The sequence below is a fragment of the Dendrobium catenatum genome, unplaced genomic scaffold (genome assembly GCF_001605985.2).
Source record: "Dendrobium catenatum unplaced genomic scaffold, ASM160598v2 fragScaff_scaffold_289, whole genome shotgun sequence".
Taxonomy (NCBI): Eukaryota; Viridiplantae; Streptophyta; class Magnoliopsida; order Asparagales; family Orchidaceae; genus Dendrobium; species Dendrobium catenatum.
The window spans coordinates 66,491-81,346 of record NW_021318751.1 but is presented as its reverse complement, the minus strand read 5'-3'; positions in this window follow the sequence as shown (position 1 = coordinate 81,346).

Below are 14,856 nucleotides of genomic sequence, written 5' to 3'. Positions count from 1 at the left end.
TCCAACTAAGAGGTCCAGGGTTCGAGTCTTTGTGTATGCGTTGTGTGTGTGAGTTTGCCTTAAATGGCCTAAATGTCCCAAAAAAAAAAAGTTTAATTTTTTTAATGTAAATTTTTATTCATGCAAGAGGGTGGTATCAAGATTTTAATGTGTTTCAAATAAAATAACAACAGCAACAACATCAAGCCATTTTCTCATTATCTGGGGTCGGCTACATGAATCATTTTTCTCTATTTTGTCATGTTAAGAGGTAAACTTTCATTTGAATCTAATAAAAAATATCATTTCTAATATTTTCTAATCAAATATTTTTGAGTATATCTCTATCATTTTTAATATAAGTCAAATCTAATACATGTTTTCCTAACAGGGTCAACACATGGCCGTCATTTTATATGACCAAACCAACTATAGCGGTTCTCTCTAATATTATCTTCCACTAGAGCCGCTCCATCCTTTTCACGTAAATGTTATTTTGTATTCATCTTTAAGAGTCAAGTCACTCATCCACCTGAGCACCCTCATCTTTGTAACACTTAACTTAATATTATGCTTCTCTTTTAATGACCAACATTACGACATAATGCATTGCAGGTCTAACCATCATCTTATAGGTTTTTCCCTTAAGTTTGAGGGGGGCTTTTATATCACACAACAAGCCTCCATTTCAACCATCCAACTTGAATTCTAATAATAATATCCACATCTATTTCACCGTCACTCTGAACAATAGACCTAGGATATCGAAAGTGTGTACTCTTATTAATGAGTTGATCACCGAAAGTCATAATACCCCCCTAGATCTATTATTACTAAATTACACTCCATAAATTCACTTTTAGATCAACTAAAACGAAAACCTTTAGCCTCTAATATTGTCTTCCACAATTCAATTTTACCTTCAACTCCCTCTATAGTCTTATCAACAAGAAGAATATCATCAGCAAAAGCATGTACCAGGGTACAACCTCTTGCAAATGTATAGTGACAACATTCATAACTAAAGCAAAAAAGATACGAGCTTAAGGCTGATTCTTGATGTAATCCAAATGAAATAGAATTTTACTTAGTCAAACCACCTTATGCTTGAACTAGGGGTGTATGTGAGCCGAGACAGCTCGAGCTCTACTCGTTAACAAGCTCATGAGCAGAGCATAATGAGTCACGAGCTCAAGTTTAAGCTTGATGAGGCGAAGCTCGTGAGCTTGAGAGCCGGCTCGAAACACTATTAATATTTTTTAAATAATTTTTATTTTATTTATTAAATTTGAATATTATTAAAATTTAATAATAAAATATATTTTTTATCCCGCCTAAATCTCAAATTCACAATTCGAGGCGGACAACATGCGTAAGCGTGTTTTGAGGTAGAACACACTAGGCTCGAGGTAGACCACGCGTGTTGGAGTTTGTGGACCGCGTGCGAAAGACAACCGGATCACGGAAGATGCCGGTGGCTAGCCGGCTCGACAGCTCGAGTACGTTTACAATGGGACGAGCCGAGCTCGAGCTAGCCTTTTGAGTTCAATTTTAAGTCCAAGTTCGAGCTGATTTTTTAACTGACAAGCCAAGCTCGATAATGCCACTACTCAACCCCACTCGACTCGTTTACACCTTTAATTTGAACACAAGTGACAACTCCTGCTAACATATCAATTAGACTTGAATATAAACATTATTAAACTCTTTCTTTTTTAGAACTCTCTATGGCACTTTTCCTGAAATTTTATCATATGTTTTCTCTAAATCAATAAGTATCATATGTAGATCCTCCTTATTCTATCTCTACTTCTCCCTCAGATATCTCAATAAATGTATAGCTTCCATAGAAAACCTATTAAGCATGAATCCAAAGTGATTTTGAGAAACATTGTCGTTTTTTAGGTCCAAGTCCCAGATGAGAAAAGTGGAGAGTTATGTTAAGTAGTCGATAGTCAGCGTAAAACTTGTTGCATAATTATGACATGAATCATTTAATATATTGTGTTTCCCCAAAAAATACAAAATTTAAAATTAAATAAAATTATCTCAAACTTTCAAACAACAGTATGCATTATTATTAATTCAACGACACCAAATTGAATGATTAATAGGATATTATGATTATTGATATATCATCAAAAAATTATCTTGACCACGCAGGAATCTCGAGGCAAAATCAAGCCGAAAACTTCAAAAATTAAATCTGGGATCACCTAAACTCTGATTTCAACAAACTTATAGTCAAATTAAGCGTCTCGGAAATACGAATCCAACGACACCAAATTAGATTCAATCCAAGCCCAAATGAGTCCAAATCAAGGACCCGAAGTGTTGTCTCCCTTTGAATCAAATTTTTTATTGCCATAATGATAAGTTCCTATTTTTATCAATGATACAGTTCGGATCCTAGATGGAAAAATAGAAGAAGGTACATACCTTCGCTTCATCGAAAGAAATGATATTTTTGTTTTTGGGGGATAGGGTACAAAAAAACAAGAATTCACTAAATTAACCAAATTTTCCTTGGAAAGTTCGAACCACAGTTTGAGTTACCAAATGGTTTCCAAATATAACGTGCTTATAGTCGAATTGAGCGGCTCGATGAGACAAATCCAACGAGCCCAAGATCTCAAAATTCTGACATTATTAAAATCTTCAAATATTTGACGAATGGTACATGATCAAGAGATTCAACATCGGTCGTCCATCCAACAACTCTCTGTTTACCCCTGATCTCTCATCTATGTACAGGTCATGCCACTACAAAAATCTATAAATAGACCCCTCATTTCTTTTGAGAGGGGACCCAAGCAAGAAGAATAAGAGAAGAAGGAGAAGAGAAGAGGAAAAGATTATGAGGGAAGAAACTCCTCGGCCATCGACGCAGGAATTCTGTCCGACTTCCAAATGACGCCGAAATTTTGCCTGACTTCCAAACAACGCCGGAATTCTGCCCGATCTCCAAGTGAAACCGGAACTCTGCCCGACATTGTAACTTGATTTCAATCCAGAAGTGATTCATTGTAATATGATCATCCTAACTTTTACGGACGAGTCAGTCTCTTGTATCTCAAGCAAATACTAGTGAAACTTTTTCAACTGGGCATGACCCCGTAGTTTTTTTTCCTTTTCAGGATTTTTCATGTAAAAATCATGGTGTTCTTTCATCTTCTGTTTGTGTGCTGAATATCCGTACAACGCTAAGACGAATACTTTCTTACTCTATCGTCGCGTATATTCTAGCCCGCAACAGTTATAAAAAACTATATTAAGTTAAATTGGGTCAAATTAATTGAATCAACGTAGCCCAATTTCCTTTCATCGTCTTTTAACACCCCTTAAATCCCTTCGAAAATCAAGTGTATGGGATCAAGAGAAGGATAGAAAGACACCAAGGCACCTTGTAAGAGAGCAAGCAAGCATAAGAGAGTGGCGAGCGAGTAAGCCAAGCGGTATAGCCGTGTAGGCAAATAGTAGGACTCAGGGCAATGCAAGTGCAAGGAAGAGGGGAGGAGAAGATATTCTCTCATAGGGCACAAATCATGCAAGCAAGTGCAAGGAAGAGGTCTCAACTTCAACAATTTTGGTAGATTTTACAAGGTTTACAATTATTTTATTCTTCTACAATATTTTTTTAATATAAATTTTGTGGAGAGTCACATGTTGAAATAAGGATGATTGGAAAAAAAGATATTGGCATCGATATTTTTTACGTCAAGAAAAACTGTGGCAACAAATAAAGAAAATTGAGCGTCTAAGTATAAATTTAATATATATTAAATTAATCTAATTTTAAAATATTAACAAGAACTATAAAGCTAATTGGATCTTAGATCTTCTTGCTATATCATTCCAAAGAGTCCTTATTGTCTTCTGGTTGATTAATTTAAGCTTAGGCACTTATGCATCACCTTTTTCTTGACCAACAGGTTTTGGACACTCTCTTGAAAGATCAATTGATCCAAAGTATTTTCAATATTTTAAATTTAAAATTTGCCTCATTAATATGACAATATAGAAGGTAAATTTATATATTTTTGAAAAAGAAAAAGAAATCAGGACATCTACAGTGGCCTACCTTCTACTAAAGATTTTTTTGAGATAATTGCAGTTTTTTTTTTTAAACGGGAGTACCTACATGCTGCCACCCCTATAGAGGAGGTGTTCGACGGAGTAATTAATCCCTCGGCAGGCCTAGTGGTAAACAGCCCCACAGGTGTCAGACCACGTACTTATTTTCTCCCAACTTAAGGAGTCGCGCCGCACGAGAGACGAATCAAATATAAATTGGCGGGTTCCCAACTACGCTCGCCCATCAACCCAGCCCATCAACCCAACTAAGCCTAATAATTGTAAAAAAAAAATATTGCAGCTTTTCTAAAAATGATTGTAAAGTTATTATTGAAAAGTATTTTTTAAAAGTTATTATAGCACAAAATTTATAGAAAATAATGAATAAATAAAAAGTATAATTATAATTTAAAAATTAAAACAGTGAGAAAATTGTTTAAAAAAGCTTAAACTAAAAAGCATAGGCTGTCACATATTAAAAAAAAAAAAGTTCAGCTACGGCCCACAGTACTTTAATGGCACTTATATATAAAATAGTGAATGCTTTACCTGAATTGAAATCTCGTGGAAAATCTGCCAAGTTTTCCTCTTTCAAATTTCATTAATGTCGGTGACGTTCGTCCTTTAATGGCGTTTAAATAAGCCATTTAGTGTTTGGTAGCATGATGTTATGATCTAAGATCATTCTCTTTTCATGCTCAAATTCTCCTTTTTATATATATATATATGTACATATTTAGATTTTATATGGAACAAATTTTTTTAACAATAATTTTTTAATAAAAAATGTTTTTATTTTTTATTTTTATTTTTTTTGAAAAAAGTATTTTAAAAAGCTTTACGTTCACGTAATTTAATGTATTGAATGGGTGATTAAAATATATAATTTTGAATTATTTCATATATTGCATGCTGCTTAATGATTTTTTAAAAAGATGCTACTCTATTTTCATATTTATTATAATGCATTTAATAATTAATTAGTTTAATCAATTTTAAAATTGTCATATATGAAATTACTTTAATAATTGAATTTGTACCTTATTTTAAATTCAAGAATAAATTCATTCTTCATCAACATAGGATATGATGCATAGGTTAAAATAAATTTCAAAGATTTCAAAATGATTTGTAATTATGGAAGCCTATTGACTATGCATGCTACTATCTAAAAATATTCTATTATTATATAAATCAATTTTTGGTGTGCATTCACATTTTATATGTTAGAAGCAAGCTTCTAATAAATAAATTTACTAGTGTTATTCTTATAATGAAGTATGATTTGATATAACTAAATTTATGATATTCAAGCTTCATTTGGAACGGCTTTCTTACTACTTATCAAAACAACTCACTATGATAAAATCAGGCTTTCGCAACACTTTTTAGGACCTACAACAACGGTTTAAACACTTATTAATTTATTTGCAGCGGTTTACGAACCGCTACAAATCCGTTGTATTTGTGTTCGCTGTAAAGGCTTTAGCAACGGTTTTATGAGTGCTGTTGTAGGTAGTCTTTAGCAGCGCTTTTAGCAGGTGTTAAAACCGCCACATCACCTTGGCCCTCTGCTTTAAAATAAACACATATTCAATTTGGTTGAAAGAATTGAACTAGATGAAATGAGAATAAAATGATAGATGAAAATGATAATGAAAATGGTAATAGAATCAAATTCAACCTAGTTTTCATCCACATATATGAGGAGAAAAAAAAAATCTTTGATCTTTAATTGATTAGAATTTGAATAGAGTGATATATAATAATGTCTTAAAATTTTCTTCTTTAACTTTAATTAAGGTTGAACGGAATTTATCACTGAAAAAAAAATGAATTTATTCATTTTTTAGGTAAATTCAATTACATATTAGTTACATTAAACAACAAATACGAAATTATAAAGTTAAATGCATTAACATTCCTTCCAACCAAACATATATGGCCTACGGAGCAAATAAGAAGCAATTCTCTCGTTATGGTAGGGAGACATATTAAAGAAACATAGTTCCTATCGTAAGAAAGAACCAACAATAAAATACCAGTCATAAATTCGTTCCTCTGATGCAAAATCGAAAGATTTTGTAGTTTCTAGAGAGGTGAAGATACCATTCCTCATATCTGCCACTGTTCAACAAAAGCGGTGTTAAATCCAACTACAAGAACATGAGGTATGAAATTAAGATGCGTGGATACCCAAACTTGAGAGGAAAATGACTAGAAGGAAGGGAGAAAGAAAAAGAAGAATAATAGGGATGAGGAGAAGAGGGAATTGCTAATTACCGTTGAAGGAGGTGTCGCGGACCTTCGCTGCCTTCGCTACCGAGGACATCATCTCCACCTTCTCATGATTCACCCCTGCTGCCTTAATTGTCTCGGCGTCTGTGGTCCTTGTGCGACTTCTTAGGTGGATCATTTGGCATGGGAGACGAACGCCGGATAAAACAGATGCCGAGCGGGAGCTAGGGCATGGGAAGGAGATAAAGAGAATAGGAAATCTAAAGCAGTGATTTTTAATGAAAATAAGTTTTTGCGGCGGTTATCAAACCGCATCAATAAAGTGCTATCAAATTATTAAGTTTTTAATAATTTGTTTAGCAGCGGTTAAAACTGCTGTCTCTATCGACCTATAGCAGCGTTTTTAAAATCGGTGCTAAAAAATGGTGCGAAAACTTTATATTTTTAGTAGTGACTTTTTAGTATACAAATTTTAATTTTTTACTATAAATATGCTTTAAGAAACAATAAAAAATTATCCCAAATAAAACATCAATAAAAACAAAATGTGTTCAAACAAGTCATATTTCTATATATGAATCATTGTAATATTCATGACTTTATGCAATAAATAACAGATAACTCATGACAATACTATATATGCTATTTCACTTTTCATTGTTATTGAATATTAAAAGAGAATTATAGATATATGTACAACAAATAACTGAATATTAAAAATAGGACAGGAAGCATATTACAAATATCAAGAATAACATCCTTAATTGAGAAGAAAACATTTATTCTTTAATACTCACCTCAAAAAGAGCAATGTCACTCCAACTTTAAGTAATATTCAGAGAACAATACTAAGTAGAATTGAATTTGAAGGTTCTACACAATCACAAAGTCTCAATTAATTACAAGTATATAAATACGGATATTGTTGCACCCTGGAATATTCACGTTTAGCGTATTAACTTTGTACGAAGATTCAACGCATAATTAGATAAGAGAGTGTGTATTCATAAGAGACACCAGAGTTTTTACGTGGAAACCCCTGAAAAGGGGGAAAGGCCATAGGGCCTAGTCCAATTTGAATGAATCCACTAGTGTTTGTAGTCGATTACAAAAGAGGTCATTCATTGGGGGGAAAGACTTGACTCGATGTAGAAAATATACATCATATAGAGTGCATTACATGGTGGGAATTGGAAGAATCAGTATTGATAACATATTTGCTTGGTAGGCAGGACCAAAGTTGGTGGGCAACGGAGGTTGGAAAGACCATCATCGGGTGATGGTGGTCAGAAGGATCGTAGTCAGTGGGCGATTAAGGTAAAAAAGACTGTTGTTAGGCGATGGAGGTCAGAAGGACCATAGTCGGAGGATGACATAGATCAGAAAGATCGTAGTCTGGGGATGGAGGTCGTAAAGACCATAATTAGCAAGCAATAGAGGTCAAAAGAACCATTATCTTACGATGGAGGTCGGAAGAAACCATAGTGGGCTAGCAACAGAGGTATGAGGGGGTCAGCGGGTGATGGTGGTCAGAGGGACCATAGTTAAGTAGCAACAATGGTCAGAGGGATTGTGTTTGACTGGAGACGATGGTCAGAGTGACAGTAGTCAGCATCCTAGTGGTGCGAGTTTGCAGGTAGTGGTGCCAAGGTGGAGCTTCAAGATTCTTGAAGCCTTATGGCACTTTTGATTCTCTAGCTCAATGTTTAAGCATTCTCCCAATAAGTTTCAATCCCCATCATGTGAGATGATGAGATATATTTATAGATTTTGAGAGTGACATGCTCAATAAATATGGAGAAAATCGAAGGCAGATTTGGAATGCTCCGTTGGATAGTCCATAATAATCTCTTGATTATGAAGTGTTTGTGCAATATTTAAGTGCCTTAATGATGTTGGAAATAAGTAATTTTGGACTTGTTGGATTTGTCTTGTCGAACCTCTCGATTTGACTATAAGCATGCAATATCTAGATATCATGTGGTCATCCAATTAGTGCTTTTGGAGCTTCTTGATGTGCTTTGGTCCCTTGCTTTGGACAAATTTTGGTGGCATTGGTTTCGTCTCATTGAAACATTAAATTTAACTATAAGTTTGATGAAATTGAAGTTCAAATGATCGGAAGTTTAATTTTAAAAGTTGCCAAACTCATATATGCTTCGAGCTTCGTGCCTGAGCAAGACAATTTTTATGATGTATGAATAATTATGAAGTCAAATACAGGATTTTAGCAAACTCTATATTTAAGAGAAATATTGATAGCAAGGATTATATGTATATAGACAAATTTAATTCATCCTATTTTAGTATTTTACACATAAATGCATAATACACCTAAAGTCACATAATATCTTATGAACATTTGGATTGATTTCAGGATATATCAAATATCTTATATGTTAATAATATTTTATGATGAGAATATTAAACTACTAATGATTATAATGAGTTAAACATGCACTATAAAATCATGGGAAATGGGTATGCTCACAGCCTCACTAATTGCTATAATATGATTTATTGGTTATTTTGATCATCCATATTTTAACATATGTAATGTATTGAATTTATGATTCATTTAGATTTTTTTAATATAATATTGTGGAGATTCGCATGTTGAAATGAGGAAGATTGGCATTACTATAAAAAAGAAAGACCGGCAACAATATTTTTTAGGCCGAGAAGGACTATGACAACAAATTAAAAAATTGAGCGTCTAAGTATAAATTTAATATATATTGAAATAATTTAATTCTAAGATATTGACAATAATTAATTATAAACAGGGTGGATCCTCCTTAATTGCACACCCCCCCACTCCCCCTTTAAAAGTTTTAAAGTATTATGATATTTAAGCAATTGCTCACAACATAATTAAATACATTATGTATATATGTTATTGTTAGAGAACGATGAACCAAATACAAAAAGAAATAGTAAAGAGAATCCAAAAATATTTTACAACCAAAATTTGTTCCGGGGGCGCTGATCATGAAAACCCTTGCAGGGGCATTGCCTAAAAATCTCGCAACTTGACCAGACAGGTTGAACCCCGCAAGGGGGCGCTGTCCCCTTGGACCCTCAACATATCTGCGAAGAGTACAACGATCAAGGATATTAACAAATAGGGGTTGAACCAAATTCTACACTTTTACTTATAAATTTGTCCCCCTTGAAAATTAAGGCAGATTCCACCCTTGACTATAAATATTGTTGTGGACAAGAATATACGCGGCGGTATAATGAAAAATATAACGTCTTAGCAATTTAAGTATATCCAGCACACCAACAGAAAATTAAGGAAGAGAAAACACCAAAAACTTTTTTACGTGGAAAACCCGAAAGGGAAAAACCACGGGGTCTGGCCCAAATGAGAAATTCCACTATGTTTGGGTTGGTTACAAGGTTTGATTCAATCTTTGACTTGGAGACGTTGGAATTACAACAGGTTAATAATCATACAAAAATCTGACGATGATTGATGAATCGACCAAAATAAGGTAGTGGTTGGGAAGAGTTTTAGCGACAGTCTAGAAGAAAATTCAGGCGATGGTTGGCAAGAAAATTCTGGCGGAGTTCGAGAGGAACTCCGGCGGTGGTCGACAAACTCTGGCGGTAGTAGGTAGGAACTCCGGCGGTGTTCAGCAGGAACTCCGGCAGTGGTCGGAAGAAACTCCGACGGTGGTCGGCAGGGATTCCAGCGGTGGTCGGGAGGGACTCCTGCAGTGGTCGGCAGGGATTCCGGCGGTGGTCGGTAGGAACTCCGGTGGTGGTCGGCAGGGATTCCGGCGGTGGTCGGCAGGAACTCTGGCGGTGGTCGATGGAAAGAGAGCTCCCAAATTCCTCCCTTCCTTCCCCTCTTCTCCTTCCCTCTCATGAGAAGAGTGGGGGCTATTTCTAGTTTTTTTAGAGTGTCATAGCTTGTAAATATGTGGAGAATCAAGGTCAAAATGGAAGTGGTTTGAATAGACAGTCGATATCGATCCCCTTGATCATTGACCGTTTATTGGTCAATTGGACGCCTTAATGATTTCAGAATTCAGTGATCTTGGGCTTGTTGGATTCGTCTCGTCGAGCCGCTTGATTTGATTATAAGCATGTCACATTTGAAAACTGTTTGTTAATCCAAATTGTGCTTTGAACTCTTCAACAGCGCTTCAGACCCTTGTTTTGGACCCATTCGGGCTCGGATTGAGTTTAATTTGGTGTCGTTGGGCTCGGCTTCTTGAGACGTTCAATTCAATTATAAGTTTGTTGAAATTGGAGTTCGGATGGTCCCATATCTAATTTTGGAAACTTTCAACTCAAATTTTCATCAAGATTCGTACCCGATCAAGATAATTTTTGGTGACATATCAAATATAAATGAAAATTTTAAAAAAAATTATTATAGAAAGAAATATCATAGACTAAATTCATTAAAACTTTTTAAATTATTATTACAATTTAAAAAGTGAAGTAATGAAAAAATCGTGCCCACAAAAAAAAAAAAAAGCATTGGCTGTCATATATAAAAAAAAAGTTGAGCTACGGCCCACAGTACTTCAATGGCATTTATAAAATACTGAATGCTGTAGCTGAATTAAATCACGTGGAAAACCTGCCAAGTTATTGAGTTATTCTCTTTCAAATTTCATTGTCGGCAGACGTTCATCCTTTAATAGCTTTTAAAAAAGCTATTCAGCGTTTGGCAGAATGATGTTAAGATCTAAGATTATTCTTTATTTTTTTATATTCAACTCATTTTGATATTTTAGTTGTAATTTTTTATTAGCAATTAAGTTGTTTTAGATTCAAGTCTTATTTATATAATTTATATCAATTTATTTTAATTGACTTAAATGCCCAAAAAATTTCACATAATTTTTTAGTGTGCATTCACATTTTATATATTAGAAACAAGCTTTTATATATGATGTTTTATTTTTCATTGTGTTTGGATATTAAAAGAGATTTACGGATTTATTGACAACAAATAATTAGATATTAAAAAAAAGGCTGACATCATATTATAAATTTTAAGGATAACATCCTTAATTAAGAATAATACATTTATTCATTAATGGTCACCTCAAAGTGAGGGATACAATTAATTACAAGTATATAAATAATGACATAAAAAATTAATAATTATTGAAATAGATGCAATCTCATCCAACCTAGGTTACTTCACAATAAATTGGATTAAAAACTTTGTTATCTACTTTAATATCAAAATAAAATAAAATAGAGCTTAAATTTATAATTATAATAATTAAACTTAGAATAATATTGAATCCATATTTGTTAGGTAAATGATGCCCCGTGCTTTATGAATATATACGTGAGGTAAGGACCTGTATGCAAGGGCAATGAAGATAGAGAAGAGGGAATGAGAGGAAAAGAAAATAGATTTAGACATAATCTTTATTGTCCTAACCAGAATTACAAGAATGAGAGGGGTGAGAGCTATATCTCACAAAACTCAAGTTAAACAAGGAAAAATAACCTTTTTTTTTGTGCCACTTCCTCCTTCATTCTCTTTTCATTTTTTTTTCTTCTGCGTCTCTCTCCTCCCCTTATTTATAGGGTTTGGAGAGATGCATTCTAATATGTACGGAGTAAAGGAGTTATAATGTCAACTCTTAATATAGCTCGGTTGGTTGTGCCTAGTGGTGTGGCAATTTTGTGTGAGAGAATGCAAGTAAGTTGAACTAGTGATAATCTGGAGATTGAGTCGGCGTTGGGTAGGAAGGCAATCTAATGTTGCACTCTTGGAGTGAGAGGGGGAGAGTAAGGGCTTGATGTGGATTTCTAGGCTTTGTAACGAACTGATTATGGAGGATGTCTCATAGATAAGACGTGTGTGTTTATCATGATTTTTTATAGGTTTTGCACAAAAGACTTGACTTTGCCCGAGTTGAATAAATACTTGTATGACTGAAATAGGAGCTTCTGTAGTCGCCCTTACCAGCTGGGAGGGCGGCTGCTTGAAGGATATAGCCGAAGATGGTTCATTGTGCTCTAATGATAAGCTCATTTCTAGCTCCTGAGCGAGTCCTTCGAATGAATTGCTATGAAAGAGGAAGAAATTCTCCTTCCTCACGAGCTGAATGTAACTTGTAATATGTCACAACCCAACCCGACCAAGATAAGCACTATCATGTTGAGTTGTCACAGACAAATCCCAAGATCTAGTTTTAGAATATTTCAGTTTCTCTTCCAATAATCATTTTAATATACCAAAAATAAACGCATCCACAATATTTATTTCATTTCATCAAAATATGCCTACACAACAGTGCATGGCTATATGTTGGAGCTACATAACTGAATAATAAGCTAACTATGATTGTACAAAAATCAAAACAGATAAATGTCTATAAACTCTTATATGATCTTGAACTGCTAATCGACAATCTTCTTCTCCTTTCTAGATTCTGAAATCAGAAGTAAAATCACAATGAACTATAATAACTCAGCAGACCATAAAAGACGATCTAAATTTCTAAATCTTTTTATTAAATATTTTGATTTAAATTTAAAAATAGCTAAATGCAATAGAATAAATCACTGTGCTGAGAAATGTAATAAGAGCATAGTAGTTATTTAATTATTTAAATTAATGAGCAGATAAATAAATTATAATTCATATCATTAATGGGGGTACTATGGAGGGCAATTTTAAATTATAAAAATATTTAAGACTCTATCTCTCCTAAATAATACTTAGGGCTTCTTTGATATATAAAAATAATAAACCCCACTTACTATATATAAGTATACATATCGAATCAAGTAATAAATTGATATAATAGAGTGACAAACTCATGAGAAAGTATACTTTTCAACAATCAACTACTATTGTTTACTATAATTACAAAATTATTCTATTAAAATAAAATTGCTTGTTGTGAAGATTCAATCATTGAATAAAAATAGTAAAATAATGAATATAATATTTAAATAACATATTTTTGGATTGATGAATATAAATTGCATATATTTTCTAATGAAGTTATTATTTTTAATATGAATCAGAACATTTACATCCCTATATTTTTGTCGAGCTTAGAGGAGTGAAAATAATATATGCTAATCTCCTACAATTATTTCATCTCCTTAATAACTTAACCTATTTTATTTCCTATGTTTAGGTATGCAAACATATTATTTCAATATGCCTGATTGTTCTTGCATTTATTCGTCAAGGTTATTCATCACATTAGGTTTTAATTACACATATGACCACTATATGCATTAAAAAAAAAAGATAATATTGAAAACATCATTTCACTTTTCGAGCACAAAAATCTCTATTAATACTTAATATATATTTCTACATCATCAATTCAAAATTAGAGAATTAGCTAGATATAAAAGAATATATAAGCAAATTCATTTTCATTGAAATCATAGAAGAACAAAAATATTTGATAATAATATTACAAGGATCAATATGTCTCTTCTACACTTTTTCTCCCTTGATATATGAAGTTGCTCAAACAAACACACACAATATACTCTAATGATTATATCTAATATTCCATAGTCTCTCTTAAATTAGATTCTAAGAGAGATCTAAGGAAATACTTTGAAAAAACTGAAATTATACAAATGGTTGAACTCTCCTATAAACATAACTCAATGACTATTTATAAAAAAATACAAATTAGATAACTGGCACTGCGGCAACAATCTTTCGAATGTCGTTATACGAATATTTTTTCTCCACCGTGGTGCCTACTAACATGGAATAATTACTTAGTGAACAATCACATCGTTTCCCTGACAAATTGTGTCCTTTGAAAGTTATAACTAGTATGTCATGGATCTGCATAGTTTTGAGTGTTGCGCGACCAGAATGTCGATTTTGACACCGATGCGTGATAAATTGTGATGCCATAGTACTTGAATACATTGAATATGGTGCCACCAAGCTGATCATTTTGACGCTGCGCCATTGTCAAACAGAGAAGTCTGCATCGCCATGTCAAGATTGTGGCACTCTGGTTATGTCCTTGATGTCGTTGTGACGTTAATTAGTATAATGCTATGGTGCTCGATGATGGTTAAAAATTGATATATGTTTTGGCATTTTTCTGCACAACACAACTAAAAGAATACATTTTCGCTGAAAACATAATACATAAAATAACACATTATTTAGACTTATCAATTATAGAGCGTTTCCTATCATATTTCTCGGATTCAAATAGAATATCAAAGGTTTATGATCCCTTATGACTTCCTTTTGTTCTTATAGCATTATAATATACCTTATATATACATAATCTCAAAGTAATTTGACATCTTATCTCTATCTACAAATATAATTTAATCATATAATCATATTTTTCATCACATTATAGCTGTTAAAGTATAATTGAGCACTTGTTCGAATTGCACAGTTTTTTATAACGATAGATAACAAAAAATCCTACTAAATCAAAACTTATATTTTTAATAAATAAACAAACTAATAGGGATTATATAAAATAATAATTTAAGACTTTTATCATATTACAATACTATTTTTCTAAGTCAATATAACTTTTTATTCAATAAAAAGCTCATAAATTTCAA